This window comes from Ranitomeya variabilis, chromosome 1 (genome assembly GCF_051348905.1).
Source record: "Ranitomeya variabilis isolate aRanVar5 chromosome 1, aRanVar5.hap1, whole genome shotgun sequence".
NCBI classification, from domain to species: Eukaryota; Metazoa; Chordata; class Amphibia; order Anura; family Dendrobatidae; genus Ranitomeya; species Ranitomeya variabilis.
In genome coordinates this window covers 542825644-542852704 of record NC_135232.1, presented here as the reverse complement: position 1 = coordinate 542852704, position 27061 = coordinate 542825644, and the positions used below count along the sequence as shown (strand labels likewise).

Here is a 27061-nt window from a genome sequence, read left to right as displayed (position 1 = left end):
TGCGCTGTTATGTTTTCCCGTGGCCAGGCACACTTAGCGCTGCCCGTCTTCTGGCATCATTTGGTGTCAGGCTGGCTGCGCCTGTGCGGCCACGCTGGCCGAGAGCCCGCCTCGCAGTGTCTTCTGATTTAATCCCACTGGGGGCCTGGGATCCATGGACATGCGCAGTGCATATCTGAACCTCCACCTCTCACTCATCTCCCTATGGCTTCTTCAGACTGTTCGGTGTCAGCTGGTCCCTAATAGCATGCCACGGCCGTGACACCGCACAGTCTTAAGAAGCCGTAGGGAGGGGAGTGAGAGTCGAGGATATGCACTGCGCATGGCCATGGATCCCAGGCCCCCAGTGGGATTAAATCAGAAGACACTGCGAGTCGGGCTCTCGGCCAGCGCGGCCGCACAGGCGCAGCCAGCCTGACACCAAATGATGTCAGAAGATGGGCAGCGCTAAGTGTGCCTGGCCACGGGATAACATAACAGCGCAGGCTCCGGGACGGAATCAAACAACGCTGAGGAGCCGGGGCACGGCGGCGGGGGGGTAGGAATGATGTGCTGTGCTGCGTCATATTACGAAGGAAAGTCCCACCTCCGGGACGGTTTCACGGCTTCATGGGACACATTTTATAAGTGTTTAGTTCTGTGTTTGCAAGGAGCATGATGAAAAGAGCCACCTTTTCCTTTTGCATCTTTTGTGCTGCACAAGCTTGCTCTTTCAGCTACAAACGCCTTGGGGGGGGGTTAAAGGTTCCCTTTCGACTTTCTCAGGCTTCGGCCTACATTGTGTTCCTCTGCTTTTCCACCTGCCCCTGGGCTCCAACACTGCCAGTTGCCGTCCAGAAGTGCTGTACGCACAGTCAACAGTCGCTCCTCTGTTATTGGGGTTCAGTAACGTCAGCTGTTCCCCTGCTGTGTGTGTGGCAATCCCTCCTACCTCCTCCACCTCCTCCTCCTCCACCTGTCCCTGGGCTCCAACACCGCCAGTTGCCGTCCAGAAGTGCTGTACGCACAGTCAACAGTCCCTCCTCTGTTATTGGGGTTCAGTAACGTCAGCTGTTCCCCTGCTGTGTGTGTGGCAATCCCTCCTACCTCCTCCACCTCCTCCTCCTCCACCTGTCCCTGGGCTCCAACACCGCCAGTTGCCGTCCAGAAGTGCTGTACGCACAGTCAACAGTCCCTCCTCTGTTATTGGGGTTCAGTAACGTCAGCTGTTCCCCTGCTGTGTGTGTGGCAATCCCTCCTACCTCCTCCACCTCCTCCTCCTCCACCTGTCCCTGGGCTCCAACACCGCCAGTTGCCGTCCAGAAGTGCTGTACGCACAGTCAACAGTCCCTCCTCTGTTATTGGGGTTCAGTAACGTCAGCTGTTCCCCTGCTGTGTGTGTGGCAATCCCTCCTACCTCCTCCACCTCCTCCTCCTCCACCTGTCCCTGGGCTCCAACACCGCCAGTTGCCGTCCAGAAGTGCTGTACGCACAGTCAACAGTCGCTCCTCTGTTATTGGGGTTCAGTAACGTCAGCTGTTCCCCTGCTGTGTGTGTGGCAATCCCTCCTACCTCCTCCACCTCCTCCTCCTCCACCTGTCCCTGGGCTCCAACACCGCCAGTTGCCGTCCAGAAGTGCTGTACGCACAGTCAACAGTCGCTCCTCTGTTATTGGGGTTCAGTAACGTCAGCTGTTCCCCTGCTGTGTGTGTGGCAATCCCTCCTACCTCCTCCACCTCCTCCTCCTCCACCTGTCCCTGGGCTCCAACACCGCCAGTTGCCGTCCAGAAGTGCTGTACGCACAGTCAACAGTCGCTCCTCTGTTATTGGGGTTCAGTAACGTCAGCTGTTCCCCTGCTGTGTGTGTGGCAATCCCTCCTACCTCCTCCACCTCCTCCTCCTCCACCTGTCCCTGGGCTCCAACACCGCCAGTTGCCGTCCAGAAGTGCTGTACGCACAGTCAACAGTCGCTCCTCTGTTATTGGGGTTCAGTAACGTCAGCTGTTCCCCTGCTGTGTGTGTGGCAATCCCTCCTACCTCCTCCACCTCCTCCTCCTCCACCTGTCCCTGGGCTCCAACACCGCCAGTTGCCGTCCAGAAGTGCTGTACGCACAGTCAACAGTCCCTCCTCTGTTATTGGGGTTCAGTAACGTCAGCTGTTCCCCTGCTGTGTGTGTGGCAATCCCTCCTACCTCCTCCACCTCCTCCTCCTCCACCTGTCCCTGGGCTCCAACACCGCCAGTTGCCGTCCAGAAGTGCTGTACGCACAGTCAACAGTCCCTCCTCTGTTATTGGGGTTCAGTAACGTCAGCTGTTCCCCTGCTGTGTGTGTGGCAATCCCTCCTACCTCCTCCACCTCCTCCTCCTCCACCTGTCCCTGGGCTCCAACACCGCCAGTTGCCGTCCAGAAGTGCTGTACGCACAGTCAACAGTCCCTCCTCTGTTATTGGGGTTCAGTAACGTCAGCTGTTCCCCTGCTGTGTGTGTGGCAATCCCTCCTACCTCCTCCACCTCCTCCTCCTCCACCTGTCCCTGGGCTCCAACACCGCCAGTTGCCGTCCAGAAGTGCTGTACGCACAGTCAACAGTCCCTCCTCTGTTATTGGGGTTCAGTAACGTCAGCTGTTCCCCTGCTGTGTGTGTGGCAATCCCTCCTACCTCCTCCACCTCCTCCTCCTCCTCCACCTGTCCCTGGGCTCCAACACCGCCAGTTGCCGTCCAGAAGTGCTGTACGCACAGTCAACAGTCCCTCCTCTGTTATTGGGGTTCAGTAACGTCAGCTGTTCCCCTGCTGTGTGTGTGGCAATCCCTCCTACCTCCTCCACCTCCTCCTCCTCCACCTGTCCCTGGGCTCCAACACCGCCAGTTGCCGTCCAGAAGTGCTGTACGCACAGTCAACAGTCCCTCCTCTGTTATTGGGGTTCAGTAACGTCAGCTGTTCCCCTGCTGTGTGTGTGGCAATCCCTCCTACCTCCTCCACCTCCTCCTCCTCCACCTGTCCCTGGGCTCCAACACCGCCAGTTGCCGTCCAGAAGTGCTGTACGCACAGTCAACAGTCGCTCCTCTGTTATTGGGGTTCAGTAACGTCAGCTGTTCCCCTGCTGTGTGTGTGGCAATCCCTCCTACCTCCTCCACCTCCTCCTCCTCCACCTGCCCCTGGGCTCCAACACCGCCAGTTGCCGTCCAGAAGTGCTGTACGCACAGAGCAAAACACCTCGCCATTGTGTTAGTGGGGTTCAGCACCGCCAGCTGTTCCCCTGCTGTGTATATGGCAACGTGTACTGCGACCGCCACGCAGGCACAACAAGTTAAATTTAAGGGAACCTGTCCCCCCCCCCCCCCAGGCGTTTGTTACTGAAGGAGCCACCTTGTGCAGCAGTAATGATGCAAAGGGAAAAAGTGCCTCTTTTCGTGGTGCTCCTTGCACATGCGGAACCTAACAGTTATGAAATGTGTCCCCTCACAGCGTAAAACCGTCCGGTAGGTGGAACTTTCCTTTGTCGTGTGACGCAGCACAGCCATCATTTTTACCCCCTTGGCGCCGTGCGCCGCCTCCTCAGCGTTGTTTGAATCTGTCCCGGAGCCTGCGCTGTTAGGTTAGCCCTTGGCCATGCACACATGTTGCGGTGCCCGTCTTCTGACATCATTTGGTGTCAGGCTGGCTGCTCCTGTGCGGGTGCGCTGGCCGAGATCCCGCCTCGCAGTGTCGTCTAATGTAATCCCACCGCGGGCCTGTGATCCGTGCCCGTGCGCAGTGCATATCCTCGCCTCTCACTCCCCTCCCTACGGCTTCTTCAGACTGTGCGATGTCAGCTGGTCCCTAATAGCATGCCACGGCCGTGACACCGCACAGTCTGAAAAAGCCGTAGGGAGGGGAGTGAGAGGCGAGGATATGCACTGCGCACGGGCACGGATCACAGGCCCGCGGTGGGATTACATTAGACGACACTGCGAGGCGGGATCTCGGCCAGCGCACCCGCACAGGCGCAGCCAGCCTGACACCAAATGATGTCAGAAGACGGGCAGCGCAACATGTGTGCATGGCCAAGGGCTAACCTAACAGCGCAGGCTCCGGGACAGATTCAAACAACGCTGAGGAGGCGGCGCACGGCGCCAAGGGGGTAAAAATGATGGCTGTGCTGCGTCACACGACAAAGGAAAGTTCCACCTACCGGACGGTTTAACGCTGTGAGGGGACACATTTCATAACTGTTAGGTTCCGCATGTGCAAGGACCATAATTAAAAGAGCTAAGTTTACCTTTTCCAGCATTAGTGCTGTACACAATGGCTCTTTCAGCTACAAACGCCTGGGGGGGGGGGGGGGTTTAAAGGTTTCCTTTCAACTTGCTCGAGTGCAGGCTTCGGCCTACACTCCGCTCCCCCTGCTCCTCCTGCTGACCCCGGGCTCTAACACCGCCAGTTGGGGCCCGGTACTGCTAGCTGCACAGAGAAAAACACCTCGCCAATGTGTCAGTGGGGCTCAGCACCGCCAGCTGTTCCCCTGCTGTGCAGCCGGCAACGTGTCCTGCAACTGCCACGCAGGCACAACACACCCAAAAGCTGCCGCCAGTGCAGGCTTCGGCCTACACTCTGCTCCCTCTCCTCCTCCTGCTGACCCCGGGCTCTAACACCGCCAGTTGGGGCCCGGTATTGCTAGCTGCACAGAGAAAAACACCAGCCAATGTGTCAGTGGGGTTCAGCACCGCCAGCTGTTCCCCTGCTGTGCAGCCGGCATCGTGTCCTGCAAAAGCCACGCAGACACCAGAACTGAAATTGAAGGGAACCTGTCCCCCCTCCCCCAGGCGTTTTTACGTTATCCAGCCACCTTGTACAGCGGTAATGCTGCATGTGTGCAAGGTGGCTCATAAACGTATTCTCCTCGCACATGTGGAACTGAAAACACGTCTGAAATGTGTCCTCTGTGTGACCATTTAACCGTCCCGGTCGTGTGACTTTCCTTTGTAATGACACGCTGCAACCCCCTTGGTAGCGCTGCCCGTCTTCTGGCATCATTGTTTGGCTGGCTGCGCCTCTGCGGCTGCCCTGACCCACACAACGCCCCTCGTTGTCTTATTTATTGGGACTGCGAGGGTGTGATTGATGGGCATGATCAGTGCATCAGTTCGCCTGTCCCTCAGCTCCTTCCGCCTTGTTCAGACTGTGCGGCTTCCTGGCCGTGGCATGCGATAAGGGACCAGCTGACGCCGCACAGTCTGAAGCGGGTGTAAGGACCAGAGTGCGAGAGGCGAACATATGTGCTGCGCCAGGCCCTGAATCCCAGCCCCGCAGTGTTTTAACAATGTTAAGACACTGCGGGGCTGGGATTCATGGTCATCGTGAACCGCAACGGCCGACATTACATGATGCCAGAAGATGGGCAGCGCTAACAGCGCTAGGCCAGGGGATAACACGACAGCGCAGACTCCTGTACAGCAAATAACAACGCTCAGGAGGCTGCACCCAGCACCAAGGTGGGATTCTTGACATCTGTGCTGCGTCTCATTACAAAGGGAACTCGCGCCTCCAACACAGTTTGACTGTATAAAGGGCTAAATGTTATGCGTGTTTCATTCAGCGTGTGCAAGGAGAAAAATGAAAAGAGCAACCTTTGACTTGTGCAGCACTGCTGCTGCATGAACTATGTGGCTCTTCTACTTTGTAACCCCTGAGGGGGGGTTAAAGGTTACCTTTGAAATTGGTTCGATTAGGCTTCGGCCTACACTCTGCTCCCCCTGCAGAGGCCGGGCTCCAACACCGCCAGTTGGGGCCCGGTACTGCTAGCTGCACAGAGAAAAACACCTCGCCAATGTGTCAGTGGGGCTCAGCACCGCCAGCTGTTCCCCTGCTGTGCAGCCGGCAACGTGTCCTGCAACTGCCACGCAGGCACAACACACCCAAAAGCTGCCGCCAGTGCAGGCTTCGGCCTACACTCTGCTCCCTCTCCTCCTCCTGCTGACCCCGGGCTCTAACACCACCAGTTGGGGCCCGGTATTGCTAGCTGCACAGAGAAAAACACCTCGCCAATGTGTCAGTGGGGCTCAGCACCGCCAGCTGTTCCCCTGCTGTGCAGCCGGCAACGTGTCCTGCAACTGCCACGCAGGCACAACACACCCAAAAGCTGCCGCCAGTGCAGGCTTCGGCCTACACTCTGCTCCCTCTCCTCCTCCTGCTGACCCCGGGCTCTAACACCGCCAGTTGGGGCCCGGTATTCTATTGCTAGCTGCACAGAGAAAAACACCAGCCAATGTGTCAGTGGGGTTCAGCACCGCCAGCTGTTCCCCTGCTGTGCAGCCGGCATCGTGTCCTGCAAAAGCCACGCAGACACCAGAACTGAAATTGAAGGGAACCTGTCCCCCCTCCCCCAGGCGTTTTTACGTTATCCAGCCACCTTGTACAGCGGTAATGCTGCATGTGTGCAAGGTGGCTCATAAACGTATTCTCCTCGCACATGTGGAACTGAAAACACGTCTGAAATGTGTCCTCTGTGTGACCATTTAACCGTCCCGGTCGTGTGACTTTCCTTTGTAATGACACGCTGCAACCCCCTTGGTAGCGCTGCCCGTCTTCTGGCATCATTGTTGGGCTGGCTGCGCCTCTGCGGCCGCCCTGACCCACACAACGCCCCTCGTTGTCTTATTTATTGGGACTGCGAGGGTGTGATTGATGGGCATGATCAGTGCATCAGTTCGCCTGTCCCTCAGCTCCTTCCGCCTTGTTCAGACTGTGCGGCTTCCTGGCCGTGGCATGCGATAAGAGACCAGCTGACGCCGCACAGTCTGAAGCGGGTGTAAGGACCAGAGTGCGAGAGGCGAACATATGTGCTGCGCCAGGCCCTGAATCCCAGCCCCGCAGTGTTTTAACAATGTTAAGACACTGCGGGGCTGGGATTCATGGTCATCGCGAACCGCAACGGCCGACATTACATGATGCCAGAAGATGGGCAGCGCTAACAGCGCTAGGCCAGGGGATAACACGACAGCGCAGACTCCTGTACAGCAAATAACAACGCTCAGGAGGCTGCACCCAGCACCAAGGTGGGATTCTTGACATCTGTGCTGCGTCTCATTACAAAGGGAACTCGCGCCTCCAACACAGTTTGACTGTATAAAGGGCTAAATGTTATGCGTGTTTCATTCAGCGTGTGCAAGGAGAAAAATGAAAAGAGCAACCTTTGACTTGTGCAGCACTGCTGCTGCATGAACTATGTGGCTCTTCTACTTTGTAACCCCTGAGGGGGGGTTAAAGGTTACCTTTGAAATTGGTTCGATTAGGCTTCGGCCTACACTCTGCTCCCCCTGCAGAGGCCGGGCTCCAACACCGCCAGTTGGGGCCCGGTACTGCTAGCTGCACAGAGAAAAACACCTCGCCAATGTGTCAGTGGGGCTCAGCACCGCCAGCTGTTCCCCTGCTGTGCAGCCGGCAACGTGTCCTGCAACTGCCACGCAGGCACAACACACCCAAAAGCTGCCGCCAGTGCAGGCTTTGGCCTACACTCTGCTCCCTCTCCTCCTCCTGCTGACCCCGGGCTCTAACACCGCCAGTTGGGGCCCGGTATTGCTAGCTGCACAGAGAAAAACACCTTGCCAATGTGTCAGTGGGGCTCAGCACCGCCAGCTGTTCCCCTGCTGTGCAGCCGGCAACGTGTCCTGCAACTGCCACGCAGGCACAACACACCCAAAAGCTGCCGCCAGTGCAGGCTTCGGCCTACACTCTGCTCCCTCTCCTCCTCCTGCTGACCCCGGGCTCTAACACCGCCAGTTGGGGCCCGGTATTGCTAGCTGCACAGAGAAAAACACCTCGCCAATGTGTCAGTGGGGCTCAGCACTGCCAGCTGTTCCCCTGCTGTGCAGCCGGCATCGTGTCCTGCAAAAGCCACGCAGACACTTGATCTTGTACCTTCTGCTCCCCATCCTGGTTCCAGTACCGTCAGCTGGTTCCGGGCAGAGCCTTTGGCTTAGGTGCCTCCCTCTGGGTATCCGAGTTCCACCAACGTCAGGTGGTCCTTGGTAGTGCTTTCAGGCACGGGTACCTCCTGCTTAGTAACCGGGTTCCAGTAACGTCAGCTGGTCCTCGGTAGTTCCATTGGCTCTTGGACCTTCGGCTACCCATCCGGGTTCCAGCACCGTCAGCTGGTTCTCGGCACTGTCTTTTGCTCTTGTACCTTCTGCTCCCCATCCTGGTTCCAGTACCGTCAGCTGGTTCCGGGCAGAGCCTTTGGCTTAGGTGCCTCCCTCTGGGTATCCGAGTTCCACCAACGTCAGGTGGTCCTTGGTAGTGCTTTCAGGCACGGGTACCTCCTGCTTAGTAACCGGGTTCCAGTAACGTCAGCTGGTCCTCGGTAGTTCCATTGGCTCTTGGACCTTCGGGTAGCCATCCGAGTTCCAGTTCCATCAGCTGGTTCTCGGCATTTTCTCAGCCTTCTTGTACCTTCTGCTACATTTCCAAGTTCAAGAGACTAAACACGATGACCCGGAAGACCACCCCTAAGATGACGACGACACCAGAGACGACAACCACCGTGATGACGACGACCCTGGAGACGATGACCCTGAAGACCACCCCGATGACGACGACCCCGGAGAACACCCCGATGACGACGACCCCGGAGACGACGACCCTGGAGACGACGACGACCTGGAAGACCGAGAAGCAGAAGAACAAGAGGCTGCAGAACAAAGAGCAGAAGGACATTAAGCATAACACTAAATATCAGAGCAAAAAATATTATCTAAATTATAAGCAGAAGAAGACTAAGCAGTGTATGGGGGTGAGTCCGTTCCTCCTCGTGGTGCCCCTGGATAAAGCCTGATGCTGCAGGCCAAACTGAACGCGGACAAATGTAACTGTTTTGTGACAGGCAGAACGGAAGGTGTAATCTTCAAACTTTTATAGATAACAACTACGGGAATGCCTGTCACAAATAAGAATATGATGAAGAAGTAGAATATGATGAAGATAATAGTAAAATAAAAAGAATATGAACAATGTAACCAAAAAAATTATAGGTAGAAGATGAAGAAGAAGATGAATAAGGTGAAGAAGTTGATGTCAAAGAAGCTGATGATGAGGATAATGAACAAGAAAGCGTGGGAGAAGTAAAAAAGAATGTGAAGGGCGTGGAAGTAGTGAAACATCAATATCTGACATAAAAAAAAATAAAAATAACATACTCAAATTCTTTCTAACGCCGAACGTCATAAAAAAAAATAAAAAAAAATGCTATTCTATTACATTGGGCTAAACCTCTGTGCCTTTAATATCTCCGCCACGTCCCCCAATACATCCTACATTATTCTTAGTTGTTTTCCTTCATGTAGAATGAACCTACAAGTTTATAAAGGGTTTATTTTAATTCCGATATTTTCGTCCCATTGACTTGCATTGGGATCGGGTATCGGTATCGGATTGGATCCGATATTTTGACGGTATCGGCCGATACTTTCCGATACCGATACTTTCCGATATCGGAAAGTATCGCTCAACACTAGTGGTGGAGCATCAGGTGGTCGTGGTAAAAGCAATACAGCACCTAAGTCTCTAGTTGTTGAGCCAGGTTCATTGTCTGGCTACACAAGGCCTCGAACGCTCCCTTTTCTGGGAGTAGGAAAACCGCTTTTAAAGCCGGAGCAGCAAGAACAAGTTTTGGCTTTCCTTGCTGACTCAGCCTCTAGCTCTTTTGCCTCCTCTTCTGAAAGTGCTAAATGTAAAAGCAGCGCATCGTTAGTGGATGTTCACGGTCAGGGACAAGTCGCTTCCTTGTCTTCTTCACCCAGAACAAGAGAGAAGGATGCGTCAGGCGACACAACGGGTTACTCCATGGAGCTCTTTACACATACCGTTCCAGGGTTAGACAGTGAAACAGTAAACAGGCCATGCCCATTAGAAGTTGAATCGGACATGGAGTGCACAGATGCACAGCCACAGCCAGATTACTATGCTGTTCCTTTGACTCAGACCAGAGCATTGCCCTCGCAGTGTACTGAGCCAGAATAAAACCCAGCGGAGACTATGGTGCCCCGTCACGAACGCTATACCACCGGCTTACACGGTGACACAGACGAAGTTGCACACGAGATAGAAGAGGAGGTCATATATGACCCAGTTGTTGACCCCGATTGGCAGCCATTGGGGGAACAGGGTGTAGGCGGCAGTAGTTCTGAAGCGGAGGAGGAGGAGCCGCAGCAGGCATCAACATCACAACAGGTTCCATCTGCCGGGCCCGTATCTGGGCAAAAACGCGTGGCAAATCCAAAACCAGTTGGAGGACAGCGTGGCCATCCGGTTAAAGAAGCTCAGTCTGCAATGCCTGCAAAGGTATCCGATAGTAGAAAGAGTGCAGTCTGGCATTTTTTTAAACAACATCCAAATGATCAGCGCAAAGTCATCTGTCAAAAATGTTCAACTACCTTAAGCAGAGGTCAGAATCTTAAAAGTCTAAATACAAGTTGCATGCATAGACATTTAACCACCATGCATTTGCAAGCCTGGACTAACTACCAAACGTCCCTAAAGGTTGCAGCACCCTCGGCCAATTAAGCTAGTCAGCAACGCTACATCCCTTCCCTCACTGTAAGCCCACCATTTCCCGCACCACCTGCAGTATCTGTGCAGCTTTCGTCGCTAGGCCAAAGCAGTCAGGGAATCACCTGGTTCGTAGTAGGAAACACTGCATGTAGGGCACCGGCAAGAATACCATCTCCAACCCTCTCTGTCACCCATGTCCACCGGCACCCCCGCTAGTTCCACCGTATGCAGCTCTCCAGTCCAGCTCACCCTACATGAGACTCTCGTTAGGAAAAGGAAGTACTCATCCTCGCATCCGCGTACACAGGGTTTGAACGCCCACATTGCTAGACTAATCTCATTAGAGATGATGCCCTACCGGTTAGTTGAAAGCGAAGCTTTCAAAGCGCTAATGGACTACGCTGTACCACGCTACGAGCTACCCAGTCGACACTTCTTTTCGAGAAAAGCCATCCCAGCCCTCCACCACCATGTTAAAGAGCGCATCGTCCATGCACTCAGACAATCTGTGACTACAAAGGTGCACCTGACAACAGATGCATGGACCAGTAGGCATGGCCAGGGACATTACGTGTCCATCACGGCACACTTGGTGAATGTGGTGGATGCAGGGTCCACAGGGGACAGCAATATTGGGACAGTTCTGCCTAGCCCACGGTCTAGGAAACAGTTGGCTGTAGGCGTTCGCCCCCCCTCCTCCTCCTCCTCGTCCTCCTGCAGAAGCGAGAGCTCGTCCACAGACCGCAGTCGCACAACCACTCCATCCGCAGCTGCCACTGTTGCACACCAGGTGTGCCATTATGAGACAGCTAGTGGCAAGCGTCAGCAGGCTGTATTGGCAATGAAGTGTTTGGGCGACAACAGACACACCACGGAAGTTCTGTCCGAGTTCTTGCAGAAAGAAACCCAGTCATGGCTGGGCACTGTACATCTTGAGGCAGGCAAGGTAGTGAGTGATAACGAAAGGAATTTCATGGCTGCCATAGCCCTTTCCCAACTGAAACACATTCCTTGCCTGGCTCACACCTTAAACCTGGTGGTGCAGTGCTTCCTGAAAAGTTATCCGGGGTTACCCGACCTGCTCCTCAAAGTGCGCAGACTTTGCTCGCATATCCGCCGTTCGCCCGTACACTCCAGCCGTATGCAGAACTATCAGCGGTCTTTGAACCTTCCCCAGCATCGCTTAATCATCGATGTTGCAACAAGGTGGAACTCCACACTGCACATGCTTCAGAGACTGTGCGAACAGAGGCATGCTGTTATGTATTTGTGGGAGGATACACATACACGGGCAGGCAGCTGGATGGCAGACATGGAGTTGTCAGGTGTGCAGTGGTCGAAGGTACAAGACCTGTGTCAAGTCCTTCAGTGTTTTGAGGAATGCACACGGATGGTTAGTGCAGACAACACCATAATAAGCATGAGCATCCCCCTAATGCGTCTGCTGATGCAATGTTTGACGCACATAAAGGAGCAGGCGTCTGCAGCCGAGGAAGAGGAAAGCCATGATGACAGTCAGCCATTGTCTGGTCAGGGCAGTCTACAGGACGAGGTAGTGGGCGAAGAGGAGGAGGACGAGGAGGATGATGGGGATGAGTATTTTTTAAATGAGGAAGCTTCTCCGGGGCCAATGGAAATTGCTGGCGTGGCAAGGCCGGGTTCAGGTTTTTTGAGGGAGACAAGTGACGTAGATTTGCCTGTAACTGCCCCTCAAACCAGCACAACCGCAGATTTGACTACTGGAACTTTGGCCCACATGGCGGATTATGCCTTACGTATCCTCAAAAGGGACCCACGCATTATTAAAATGATGACCGATGACGATTACTGGTTGGCCTGCCTCCTTGATCCTCGCTATAAAGGCAAATTGCAAAATATTATGCCACATGAGAACCTCGAACAAATATTAGCAACCAAACAAGCAACTCTTGTAGACCGTTTGATTCAGGCATTCCCAGCACACAGCGCCGGTGATGGTTCTCACACGAGCTGCAGGGGGCTACAGGGCAGAGGTGTTAGAGGTGCACAAATCAGAAGTGGCGTTGGACAGAGGGGTTTTCTGACCAGGTTGTGGAGTGATTTCGCAATGACCGCAGACAGGACAGGTACTGCAGCATCTATTCAAAGTGACAGGAGACAACATTTGTCCAGTATGGTTACTAACTATTTTTCATCCCTTATCGATGTTCTCCCTCAACCGTCATTCCCATTTGATTACTGGGCATCCAAATTAGACACCTGGCCTGAATTGGCAGAATATGCATTGCAGGAGCTTGCTTGCCCAGCAGCTAGTGTGCTATCAGAAAGAGTATTCAGTGCTGCTGGTTCAATATTAGCCGAAAAAAGGACTCGTCTGTCTACCCAAAATGTTGATGATCTAACCTTCATTAAAATGAACCACTCCTGGATTTCAAATTATTTTGCCCCACCTTTCCCGGCTGACACCTAGTTTTCCTATAAAAAGGTCTTGCTTGTGGACTGGTCTTACTGAGTGTTCCAATCTCTTAATTTGCAGCAGCTGTTTGTCCAGCATACGACATGTTTACACCTCCCTAAATGGGAAAACTCCCCCTACGGGGCCGTGGTCTCGCCACTTGGCGCAAGCACCCGTTACAGTGCTGTTTGTCTGAAGAGGTGGGTGTGCCCACTTTTGGTCGACGGCACTGCCACTGGGTCCCTCATAGTACAATAAAGTGTCTCTGGCGGTGGTGGCTTGCAACCAACGTCAGACACACCGTTGTAACATGAGGGGCCCTGGGCCTGTACCGCCGGCCACAAGAGAGTTCCCCCCCCAGCTCAAACTGTGCTCTACCACGTGCAAAATTATCTCTCACAGCTCCAATATTTAGTCTATGCGCTGACATCCTTCAATGCCTGGCACTGACAATACCAATTTGTTGACATGTATGATGCTAGTTAAAATAGTCAGGGTCAGTGTCCTATATTGACACCAGTAAATACTTAGTGCCAAATTACTATGTCTGAAACTCAGCAGACGAGCCCACCCCTGTACCTAAGTATGCCACACTTTTGTTTTTTTGTTTTGTTGTTTTGCGAGACATTAACATCTATTTATTTTTTGGGAGTACTAACTGTGTCAGACACTCCTTCCAATCGTCCTCCGCTAACCACACCAATGCTGCCTGTGTACCCATGTAACCTATTTAAAACTGCCTTGAGCCTATTTTTATTTATTTTAGGCCTAGTAAGTCTGTCTGCGGTCCCTCCTTGCAATCGTCCTCCGCTGACCACACCAATGCTGCCTGTGTACCCCTGTAACCAATTTAAAACTGCATAGAGCCTATTTTATTATTTTAGGCCTAGTAAGTCTGTCTGCGGTCCCTCCTTGCAATCGTCCTCAGCTGACCACACCAATGCTGCCTGTGTACCCATGTAACCTATTTAAAACTGCATAGAGCCTATTTTATTATTTTAGGCCTAGTAAGTCTGTCTGCGGTCCCTCCTTGCAATCGTCCTCCGCTGACCACACCAATGCTGCCTGTGTACCCCTGTAACCAATTTAAAACTGCATAGAGCCACCTTTTTTAGTTAACACATACTACCTTTGTCTGTCTGCGCCCCTAAATCCCGCTGTCCTCCACTGAAAAAGCTGAGCTTCAACCTTCAGGCTCTCATTGAGTATTTTTTAATGTCACACTGCAGTTGCCCTACTACTTTGGTTGGGGCCTAGTAACGGTGTCTGACACTCCCTGGTGTTGTCCTCCACTGAAAAAGCTGAGCTTCAACCTTCAGGCTCTCATTAAGTATTTTTAAATGTAAAACTTTTGTTGCCCTACTACTTGGGTTGGGGCCTAGTAACGGTGTCTGCCGCTCCTTGGTGTTCTCCTCCTCCTTGGTGTTCTCCAGGTTTTCTTGTCTGAGCTTCAACCTTCAGGCTCTCATTGAGTATTTTTTAATGTCAAACTGCAGTTGGCCTACTACTTTGGTTGTGGCCTAGTAACGGTGTTCTCCTCCTCCTTGGTGTTCTCCTCCTCCTTGGTGTTCTCCTCCAGGTTTCCTTGTCTGAGCTTCAAACTTCAGGCTCTCATTAAGTATTTTTAAATGTCACACTGCAGTTGCCCTACTACTTTGGTTGTGGCCTAGTAACGGTGTCTGCCGCTCCCTGGTGTTGTCCTCCACTGAAAAAGCTGAGCTTCAACCTTCAGGCTCTCATTGAGTATTTTTTTATGTCACACTGCAGTTGCCCTAATACTTGGGTTGGGGCCTAGTAGCGGTGTTCTCCTCCTCCTCCTTGGTGTTCTCCTCCTCCTTGGTTTTCTCCTCCAGGTTTCCTTGTCTGAGCTTCAACCTTCAGGCTCTCATTAAGTATTTTTAAATGTAACACTTTTGTTGCCCTACTACTTGGGTTGGGGTCTAGTAACGGTGTCCTCCTCCTCCTTGGTGTTCTCCTCCTCCTTGGTGTTCTCGTCCAGGTTACCTTGTCTGAGCTTCAACCTTCAGGCTCTCATTAAGTATTTTTAAATGTAACACTTTTGTTGCCCTACTACTTGGGTTGGGGCCTAGTAACGGTGTCCTCCTCCTCCTTGGTGTTCTCCTCCTCCTTGGTGTTCTCCTCCAGGTTGCCTTGTCTGAGCTTCAACCTTCAGGCTCTCATTAAGTATTTTTAAATGTAACACTTTTGTTGCCCTACTACTTGGGTTGGGGCCTAGTAACGGTGTCTGCCGTTCCTTGGTGTTCTCCTCCTCCTTGGTGTTCTCCAGGTTTCCTTGTCTGAGCCTCAACCTTCAGGCTCTCATTAGGTAGTTGTTAATGTAACACTGCAGTTGGCCTACTAGTTTGGTTGGGCCCTAGTAACGGTGTCTGCCACTGCTTGGTGTTCTCCTCCACTGAACAAAGCAGTGCCGCCTGTTTCCTACTGTTAGCAGTTTAGAACTGCATTTAGCCAAGTTACTTATTTGGCCCTACTCACTGTGTCAGCCTCTCATTACAGTTGTCCTCCACTGAACAAAGCAATGCCGCCTGGTTAGTCCTGTTACCAATTTTGAACTGCATTTAGGCCACTTTATTATTTGGGCCTAGATCTGTGTTTCCTCCTCATCCTTCCCATTGCCCAGCCACTGCTAGATGAGCCCGCTGGTACATTGACCCAGACCACTACATTCCCCTTGTACTCTACACAGCCTGAATCTGACCCTGCTGAAAGTCTGGTTCCTCTTCCCGCATACTATACCACCTTACACGGGGACAAAGAGGAAGGTGCAGGTGAAAGTGCAGGTTCCTTCATCAGGTGGGGGGGTCCACTCGTTGGCGACGTCACTGGCATAGGGCCCCTCATAGTACGCAAAAGTGTCGCTGCCGGTGGGAGGCGCCCCCGCCGTGCAAACACACCGCCGTACTGTGAGGGGCCCTGTGCCAGTGCCAATTTGAACGAGTGGGACCCCCTGCTTGCTCAGGATCACAGCACTTGCAACGTTGCAATACTTACCTCTAACTGCTCCACCGCCGTGACGTAGTCCACGTTTCCTGAGCCCACTAAAAACTTGAACCAGCCCTACCTCCTACAACTTTAGCCAGATGACCCCCAAATTTTCAATGGCTACCTATTATTATAAGGTAAATTAAGATTGACAAGCTTAAGTAACAAGAATTGATGTTTTTGGCATTAAAATGGGCACTGTAGGTGTTTTCCTGGCCTCCACTCACTGCCGACTATGCTTCCCCATTGACTTGCATTGGGTTTCGTGTTTCGGCCGATTAACGACCCCAACTTTTCAAGAAGATCGGCCGATTTCACTCGACTCGACTTTTGACAAAGTCGGGTTTCGCAAAACCCGAATCGACCCCAAAAAAGTAAAAGTCGCTCAACCCTACTAACCACAAATCTAACCCTAACACACCCTAACCCTAATGGGAAAATGGAAATAAATATATATTTTTTATTTTATTATTTTTCCATAACAAAGGCGGTGATAAAGGTAGTTTGATTTACTATTTATAGCGGGTTTTTATGATTGGCAGCTGTCACACACTAAACAATGCTTTTTATTGCAAAAAATAGTTTTTCAATCACCACATTTTGAGAGCTATAATTTTTCCATAGTTTGGCTCACAGAGTCATGTGAGGTCTTGTTTTTTGCGGGATGAGTTGATGTTTTTATCGGTATCATTTTTGGGGACATAACATTTTTTTAATCCCTTTTTATTCTGATTTTTGTGAGGCAGAATTAACAAAAAACAGCAATTTATAAATTTCTTTGGGGGGGGCATTTATACCATTCTGCGCATTGTAAAATTGATAAAACAGTTTTATTCTTCGGGTCAGTACAATTACAGCGATACCTCATTTATATCACTTTTCTATTTTTTAACGCTTTTATACAATAAAAACAATTTTAGATAAAAAAAATAATTATTTTTGCATCGCTTTATTCTGACAGCTATAACTTTTTTATTTTTCTGGTGATGGATCTATATATGGTGGCTTTTTTTTGCGGGACAAGATGACTTTTTCAGCAGTACCACATTTATTTATATCTGTCTTTTTGATTGCTTGTTATTGATTGAATAAATATTTATTATTTTTTAAAATATATTTTACAATTATTAATTTTTTTTAAATTCATTCTTATTTTCACGCTGTGTCCCACCATGGGACACTCATTTTTTGCAGGCTGCTGGCTTCTATAGTATGCAGATCTGCATGTTGTAGAAGTTGTCAGTGCTGCAGCTTCTGTGCACTAACCTTAGAGACTTCCTGACATGCACTGTGCATGACAGAAAGTCTCTCAGCTCTGGAGACCCCAATGTCGTCATGAGGACATTGGGTCTCCATGGCAGCGATCCCAAGGCAGAGGGGCTGTCAGCCTTCTGCCTCCTCATGGAATGCTGCGAACATGTTTGATCGCAGTGTCCAGGGGTTAAAGTGCTGGGAGCGGTCCTTGACCGCTCCTGGCACTTAGTGCCGGGTATCAGCTGTGAGAATCAGCTGACACTTGGGCCCCGATCAGCCGCACACGACGTACTATCCCATCCATAGTCATACGGGCCCGGGGTCACATGGACGGGATAGTACGTCAGATGTCAGAAAGGGGTTAATGAATTTTGTACAGAAGACAAAAAAGTTTTGTATACTTACCTCAGTCGCTCCCCAGCAGCTCGGCTTTGCCTCCTGCGTCCGGTACATGTCGGGTGGTGTGTACGTGATGACATCATCGCGTACGTGCCGTCACCTGACAGAAAGTACACAGAAGACGGACGGAGCAGGAGCTGCGCAGCCGTCAAGGTAAGATGGCCGTGGACAGCTCCGGGAAAGCTTCCAGGTCCCAGTGCCAACGTATGCACCTCAGCGTGCACCACATTGCTGCACGATGGGGCCCGATGAACAGTAGCACATTACCAGGGCCCCGGACCTGTGGGCCCCTCTGTGTACTGCTGTTCACCAGTCCCCATGCAGCAGTAAGGGCAGCAATGCCCTGATGGCAGCCCTGCCGACACTGATCCTGGCTGATGCAGCAAGTTGTCAGCTATAGTATACAGCCGACAGCTCCTGGATTGGAGGCTATTTTTTTATATCTTAGGTCAGTTAAAAGACGTATTGATGGTCATTAAGGGGTTAACTCCACAGTAGTTAATTAGCTGATTGTAATTTTATGTAATCATCACTGGAGGGTGCTAGCTTTCAAATCTACATTTATGCTGCATAGTGTATTATGTGCGATTACCACCAGATGGTGCTAGCGTTCCAAATTAACTGAATAGGTACAATCTATTCTGTATTATGATCACTGGGTGGAGCTGGTGAGATTAATCTGCAGAGAACACTCTGTATTATCACCATTGGGTGGCGCTGGTGAGATTAAGCAGCAGAGAGCACTCTGCGGGGTTTGATAGAATACAGATGAAGTTCACACTAGGCGTTTTTCAGCACTTTTTTTCTGAATCAAAACCTGATTTCATGGGAGGAATGATGCTGCAGAAAAAAAGCATGTTTTCCTTTGGTTTTCCTTTTGCTTTTTCTTGCATTTTTTCTGCGCTTCTTGCTGCAGTTTTGGCATGCTAGATTTGTCTCTTTTGCATTCTGATAAAAGTTTAGTGCTGAAAAAATAATCTTATTCCATAGAATCAGGTTTTGGCACAAAAAAAATGCAGCAAAACCTGATACCTGTGTTTTTTCACCACCCGTTCAAGTCAATGGGTGAAAAATGCTGAAAAACCCTGAAAGGGACATGCTCTATTTCTAACGCACAAAATACTGATGACAAAAAAACAATGTGTGTGCATGAGATTTCTGAGATCTCATAGGCTTTGCTGGTACTGTAAAACGCAGCTGAAAATTAGCAGAAAAACTGCTTAGTGTGAACTTGGCTTAACCCTTCTGACTCCAATATTCTCCCAGTGAGAGAGACTGCCGCTGCAGCAGAGGACAGCCCAGACATCATTGCGCGGCCGGTCCTGTATCCGAACCCTGGGGCGAGGTCCGGGGTGTGGTACATGATATTTATAGCCCGCACACATTTTCCAGTCCAGGGTGGTGCCGTGTCCCAGTGACCTGATACCAATGAAGAAGCTGCAGAACCGGTAATGTCGGCCCTTCCAGGCAGAAGACACAGATAATGGGGCTGAGCCTGCATGGACTTGTGAGATCCTGAAAGCCTGTACATTACAGTCTGCACTGCGGAGTGGGGGTGGGGGGTCATCTGCTTAGTAAAGGGGTCTCTGCCGGGTAATGGTCAGCCCCATTGAACTCTGTTTTGTATACATTTGATGCTGGTTTAATGTCTTCTCAAGGGATGGCCTAAAGGGGCATTTGTTTAGTTTTAGTTTTAGTTATTAAGGTTGAAGGAAGACTTTAAGTCCATCTAGTTCAACCCATAAGCCTAACCTAACATGCCCTAACATGTTGATCCAGAGGAAGGCAAAAAAAAACCATGTGGCAAAAAGCTCCACCTTGGGGAAAAAATTCCTTCCCGACTCCACATACGGCAATCAGACTAGTTCCCTGGATCAACGCCCTATCAAGGAATCTAGTGTATATACCCTGTAACATTATACTTTTCCAGAAAGGTATCCAGTCCCCTCTTAAATTTAAGTAATGAATCACTCATTACAACATCATACGGCAGAGAGTTCCATAGTCTCACTGCTCTTACAGTAAAGAATCTGCGTCTGTTATTATGCTTAAACCTTCTTTCCTCCAGACGTAGAGGATGCCCCCTTGTCCCTGTCACCGGTCTATGATTAAAAAGATCATCAGAAAGGTCTTTGTACTGTCCCCTCATATATTTATACATTAACATAAGATCACCCCTTAGCCTTCGTTTTTTCAAACTAAATAGCCCCAAGTGTAATAACCTATCTTGGTATTGCAGACCCCCCAGTCCTCTAATAACCTTGGTCGCTCTTCTCTGCACCCGCTCTAGTTCAGCTATGTCTTTCTTATACACCGGAGACCAGAACTGTGCACAGTATTCTAAGTGTGGTCGAACTAGTGACTTGTATAGAGGCAAAATTATGTTCTCCTCATGTGCATCTATGCCTCTTTTAATGCATCCCATTATTTTATTTGCCTTTGTAGCAGCTGCCTGACACTGGCCACTGAATATGAGTTTGTCATCCACCCATACACCCAGGTCTTTTTCATTGACGGTTTTGCCCAGAGTTTTAGAATTAACCACATAGTTATACATCTTATTACTTCTACCCAAGTGCATGACCTTACATTTATCCCCATTAAAGCTCATTTGCCATTTATCAGATTAAGCTTCTAGTTTACATAAATCATCCTGTAATAAAAAATTGTCCTCCCCTGTATTGATTACCCTGCAGAGTTTAGTGTCATCTGCAAATATTGAAATTCTACTCTGAATGCCCCCTACAAGGTCATTAATAAATATGTTAAAAAGAAGAGGGCCCAATACTGACTAATTTTATATATCGATAAGTTGGTATAGTAATCTAACACTTTTATTCAAAACCGACTAATACCTAAAACTCCTTTATTTATGAAAAATTATTTAAAAACTTGGTAGACAAATTACCACAAACCCACAAACAAAAATAAACCACTCCTAAATTTCCCTATCACTCCCTAGTATACCCTTCCTGACAGTGGAGGTTGGCACCCTGACTTGTATGCAAATTGGCACCCCCACTCGTCGGCGGCTCGCCCTAGAACAAACTCTAATACGCCCTACTATAAATGATGATAACAATAATGAGATAAACCCGTTCCAACAAAAAAGCGTGCCGCTCAGAAAAGAAAAAAGAAAGTGGTGAGTGATATATGGAGAAAAGTAGATATACACAGCAAAGGCAGATATAATTATCTTGCCTATAAAACAAGGAGCCAATAATGCCTTAAATGTACATGCAAAAAATGGAAATACAGATAAGTGGCAAGGGTGAGGTATGCTAGGGAAGACCTAAGCTGACTGGCCCTTACAACACTCTAGGTATAACTGTCCCTGCCTGACAGCGGAGGTTGGCACCCTTTAATAAATACACGCCAGTGGCGCCCCCGCTCCCGTCGGCTACCCCTTAGTCACCCTGCCCACTTGCCCTATCACCTCTCACAATAAAGCAAAGCCGTCAGGGAAATTATATATATGTGTGTGGGGGGGGAGGGGAGTTGCCGAAAGTGCAAAGGACAGAATCTCAAAAAGAATACAGCAAAGGTAGGCCAGGGGAGAGAATGACCCAGTTGTATGATCAATAAGAAAATTTCACGTCATATGAAATAATGCGTAATAGATACATGTGCCAATAACTTTGAGTTACTGATATAGTAGTACACTCAAGAAATAACCCTTTTACTGTCAAACCATGGAACAATACCCTGACTGACAAGGCCAAGAGAGGTGTATAAGGAACCACATTAGTCAAAATATTATTGCACAACTACCCAACAGATGTGTGCATATTTTATACACAACCACGTACCGTTACCTGGGGTCAAAGATGCAAAATAATACCCCAGAGAGTTATAATGATGAATTTCAAGTCTAGTTCCTAAGCCACAATGGGTGTACTGCACTAGACATCATTAAGGTTCCTGGAATGTTGGTCCCATCCTTTTTCTTTTATAATTGGCCCCATCCCGTTCCTGGTATCCATGGTCCCATCAGGAAAGATAAAAAAAAACCCCATTGCACTCTGCTACAAGGCACTCCCTCACACCGTCCAGCTCCGGTGCCAGCAGCTGCTTAACCCCTTCACGCCGCAGCCCTTTTTCATTTTTGCTTTTTTGTTTTTCGCTCCCCTTTCCCAGAGCCATACATTTTTTATTTTTCCGTCAATATGGCCATGTGAGGGCTAATTTTTTGTGGGACAAGTTGTACTTTTGAACGACACTATTGGTTTTACCATGTCTTGTACTAGAAAATGGGAAAAAAATTCCAAGTGTGGTGAAATTGCAAAAAAAGTGCAATCCCACCCTTGTTTTTTGTTTGGCTTTTTTGCTAGGTTCATTAAATGCCAAAACTGATCTGCCATTATGATTCTCCCGGTCATTACGAGTTCATAGACACCAAACATGTCTAGGTTATTTTTTATCTAAGAGGTGAAAAAAAATTCTAAATTTTCCGATACCCGTAGCGTCTCCATTTTTCGGGATCTCGGGTCAGGTCAGGGCTTATTTTTTGCGTGCCGAGCTACGTTTTTAATGATTCCATATTTGTGCAGATACGTTCTTTTGATCACCCGTTATTGCATTTTAATGCAATATCGCGGCGACCAAAAAAACTGTAATTCTGGTGGTTTGAATTTTTTTCTCGCTACGCTGTTTAGCGATCAGGTTAATGCTTTTCTTTATTGATAGATCGGGCGATTCTGAATGCGGCGATACCAAATATGTGTATGTTTGATTTTTTTTTAATTGTTTTATTTTGGATGGGGCGAAAGGGGGAGTGATTTAAACTTTTATATATTTTTTTTTTTCATATTTTTTTAAAACATTTTTTAACTTTTACCATGCTTCAATAGCCTCCATGGGAGGCTAGAAGCTGGCATAGCCTGATCAGCTCTGCTACATAGCAGTGATCATCAGATCGCTCCTATGTAGCTTAATTACAGGCTTGCTATGAGCGCAGACCACAGGGTGGCTCAAGGACCTCTATGGTTGCTATCCTGATGCATCCCTGACCCCCGATCATGTGACGGGGGTCAGCGATGCGAACATTTCCAGCCGCACGGCCAGAAGCACCGGTTAAATGCCGCTGTCAGTGCAGCGCCCCAGAGTCCTGGTCGTTGCAGTACTGTGGCTCCGCCACTAAGGGGAGCCATGGTACGTTCGATGGCACTGAAGGAGTTCTTCCAATCAGGTATCACAGACACCAATATGTTTCACAGCAGGGCCTCCGGGGGGAGCTAAGGGTGCTATTCATTAGGCCACTCCCCACCATAGTGGGTAAACTGGGGGTCAGGCAGGAAGTTAGTTAGAACGCTGACGGGATTGAACGGAGCAACACCTGGTGGCAGAGGGTGTTGTGAAGGGAGAGACGGTAGGGTCTCTGCCAGGGGTGGGATCCTGGCAGAGGCTTGGCATTGAAAGAACGTAACGGGACCGTGCCTGCTCAGCATAGCGGCGGTGCCCAAGAAAGGACTAGAAGCGAGACAGATTGTGCTGAGAAACGAGATCAAGCAGAAGGAGAATACCAGCAGGGGTTTTGTTGAAAGAGGCAGCACCTTGCTGAGGCGCATTACCGGTGGCCGGAACGCCGAGGGAGTGGAATAATATACAGCTTTAAGCCATACTCCAAACAGCGGCAGGACAGTCAGTCTCAGGCGGGCTGTCTACCACATATCACCTATGAAGTCTTGGGGGGCAATTGCGGGAGAGGGGCGTCTCTAGGGTCCCGGAAGAACTCCAGGCCTACCTGACAAACGGGTGCCGTTCTTACTGTAACATCAGGAAGGGACGGAAGATTAGCAGAAGATCAGTTAATCGAGTTGTGAGGGAACTTAAGAAACAGACACAACAGTTGTGGGGTACTTTCCGTAAGCACAGCAGGGAAGGACTACAACACAAAGCGCTAAGAAGGAAGGCACAGATTTCCACCTGTGAAGAGAACTCTGGAGGTGCCATTGGACCGGCCGGACTTGCGCAGCCTGGTGAACCGTATTCTGGACTGAGGACTCAGAGATCTCCAGTAAAGAGGTAAAAAGACTGCAACCTGGTGTCCTCGTTATTTACCGCGACCTGCACCCCACAACTGCACCGCTACACCACCATTAGCACCACTTATTTCACCGGACGTCCCCCACTGACGGACAGGGCCACGGACCGGGTCTAGCCACCGTGACAACCCCAGGACTGAGACCTAGAGGCCCGGCTCCGGGTACCCCTCGGCCCTGCGGCGGTGTGGGGGCGCCGCAACTTGGCGTCACGAACAGGATCTACTTAAGCCTGAAGAATCAGGTCATGTGTGCCTAGAGACTGTGATTTACTGTGCTTGGACTGTACTTTATTGAGAGAACTGTGTACTGCTTGCCGTTGAGAGTTCGCGCCAAAATCCGCCGCCATTGCAGCGCTGAGAAGAGCGCAGGAAGAGAAGAGGGGCGTGGAGTGGGCGTAGACGAGCTGCAGGGCGCGAACAGCAATGGCCGCCCAGTCCAAATATTTCTGCACGGTGAGGACGTGTCCGTCAGCAGCAGAGATCCGCCTCCTAATCCTTAATGAGGGGCGGAGGCAGAGAAAACGAAACTGCTCACGAAGGAGAGAGCGGGAAAAAGACCAGGAAGCGACCCACGTGGAGGACGCTATGGCCAGCAGCTCCGAACCCGACAGCGGGGTTGAAGTGGAAGTCTCCCCTGACTACCCGGATGAGCCCAGCAGCCTGTCCTCCGTGGATAACACCAGATTCCTGAGAGCCGAGATGGAGGACTTATATAACCAGCTCCTCCAACTGAATGTGAAAGTCCAGGCCCCGCACCCGGTGGTGCCGGCAGAGGATTCCCGGACATCGGAGTTCTCACCGGAAGAACCAGCGGGACCTGTCGCGGGAAGTGGATTCGTACCAGTGGGTGAGTCCGCCGATCCTGCCCCGCCAGCCGAGGGTGTGTTAGTGGGCCCCGTAGCGGCACCACCTCTCCCGGGAACCCATAGACTCCAGCGCCTGTTACCATGGGAGGAAGCCACGGGCATGGAACACCGTATGCGAGCCCCAATCACCCCTACTCCCTTACCGTGTGAGGTCAGTGCGGAGCGCACGGTGTGTCGTTGGGTGAACCCTGGATCCAATCTTATGGGGTTCCCCGGGGTGGAAACCCAGAAGGGAGAAATGGTACAGGCCCTAAGCTGGGAAGAATACCAGATTCAGCTAGAACAACGGTGGCGAGAGGAGGAGAAAACACATCAGGCTAGACGGGAGGCCTACCATCAAAAAGATTTGGCGGTCAAGGACCGGGCCCGTAAGGACCCCACCACTCACCAGGCCCCGCGCAGGCAGGGCATCGTCACCACCTTTAAACTCCAAGGAGGCTGGGGCTTCATTAAAGAACCGGGGCTATACGCGGAGGTCTTTGTTAACCGACGAGATGTCGAGTCACACCTGAGAGAGGGTCACCCCGATCGAGACCTCTATCCGGGGGACAGTGTTGCTTACACCCGGCATTTTGGGGAAAAGGGGTGGTTCGCTCTGAACGTCTACAAGAAAGAGAAACCAGCCCCTGTAGCCAAAGTGCCACCGTGTGACCGACCTGTAACCACCCTGGTCGCCCCCACCTGCCAGACCACAGAACTTGCGATCTGCCGCCCGATCGCCGCAACCACCGTAGTGGCTAAGGAGGCCCCCCTTCAAGTGACCGGTGTTCCTGAGGTACCAGAACAGAGAGAAGTGGGAACGCAGACCCTCATCACCGCGCACGACCTGGTTGTGCAGAAGACCCAGAACCATGGGGTATACCTGACAGCGGGAGTGGACCTAGAGTCAAGGGGTCACCCGCCAGGTGGAGCCTCGTGGAGGGTCACCGAGAAATGAGTAGATACTGAAAAAGGAACACTGCGTAATTGTATATAGTTCTTTTAACTGTTTACTTTTCTTGATTTTTGCTACTATTTTTCTGCTGTTACTTTTAAGTTGCTGCTAAACCCGTCCAGGGTAAACTTTAAAAGGTGACCCCTTTGTTGACCCGGGGTCACTATTGCTGTTTTCTTAAAGTTTTGCAAAGTTACACAAACTGTGAAATCATGGACTGTGCATGATTCGAACTTCCTTGTAAATAGTTTGCACCTTCTTAAGGGTGCCTCCTACTGGTTTTAGTTAAAAGACACTTTGCGAAGATACCTTTCCTACTGGTTTTAGTTAAAAGACACTTTGCGAAGATGCCATTCCAGAGCCTTTGCGTGGACTGGTAGGCTGAGAAGACGAGCTACCTCAGAAAGGCTTGATCCCCTCTTAAAGGGGATGTGTGGAATTGAACTTGAAAGCGATACTGTTTTAGAACAGTAATATGATGATGCTTTGAAAAGAATGTAACTGTTTTACATGAAAAGTTATATGTGTTTAATTTGTTTGAATTGTGAAATCTAAAAATAATGTTTTGTAAAAGGAAAAGATGCAGAGAGCCCGTAGGGGTAGAAGTAGAGATCTGCATAGCTGAAAGTAAAGAAGTAATGATGAAGGTGAGGATAGAAGGTAAACCCTGCGTCCCCATAGAAAGTTACTTTGTTACTAAGGACAGAAAGCGAACCCGTAGGGGTTAGAGAGTGAGTCCTTAAAGGAGCCGAGTAGAGCTGGCTCAGAGTTTTCTAAAACGAAAGGAATGTTATGTCTATACTATGTATAGTAGCGAAAGGCAGTAGGCCCCGGCTGAACGGGGCGGTCCTGTAAAAGAAAGGAGAGGCAGTAGGTCTGGTGCCATAGGGACAGGCGGTCCTGCAGGTTCAAAGTAGGAGAATGTGAAGTTACCTTGCCCTGTAATGTGATTATAGGAAGGCCTTTGATAGACAAAGAGTGTAAGTTTCTTAAAGGCAATGTTAATTTATTGTTCCAGTATTTGCACTAAGTAGAATACCCGGTTGGGTAACAGGGGTTATGTATAGCCTGTAATTTATAAAGTTGACTATGTTTGTAACGTTAAAAGTGTTCTCACCTCCCATAAAGGGAAGCCTGTTCAAGTATGCTTATTGTTTTGCACTCAACAAAATTGTATGTCTTTTTGCTAATCTGTATTGTTGTTTTTCTTCCCAGTCCCGGAGTACTGTGTTTAACCAGGGGGGAGTGCAGCGCCCCAGAGTCCTGGTCGTTGCAGTACTGTGGCTCCGCCACTAAGGGGAGCCATGGTACGTTCGATGGCACTGAAGGAGTTCTTCCAATCAGGTATCACAGACACCAATATGTTTCACAGCAGGGCCTCCGGGGGGAGCTAAGGGTGCTATTCATTAGGCCACTCCCCACCATAGTGGGTAAACTGGGGGTCAGGCAGGAAGTTAGTTAGAACGCTGACGGGATTGAACGGAGCAACACCTGGTGGCAGAGGGTGTTGTGAAGGGACAGACGGTAGGGTCTCTGCCAGGGGTGGGATCCTGGCAGAGGCTTGGCATTGAAAGAACGTAACGGGACCGTGCCTGCTCAGCATAGCGGCGGTGCCCAAGAAAGGA

The 27061-nt window shown here is 50.3% G+C and overlaps 1 protein-coding gene across 1 annotated transcript in view; it reads left to right on the top strand.

Annotated features, from left to right (window-relative positions):
* Positions 1-27061, top strand: part of LOC143766834 (zinc finger BED domain-containing protein 6-like) — a 335599-nt gene that overhangs the window by 5011 nt on the left and 303527 nt on the right. The window lies entirely within an intron of this gene.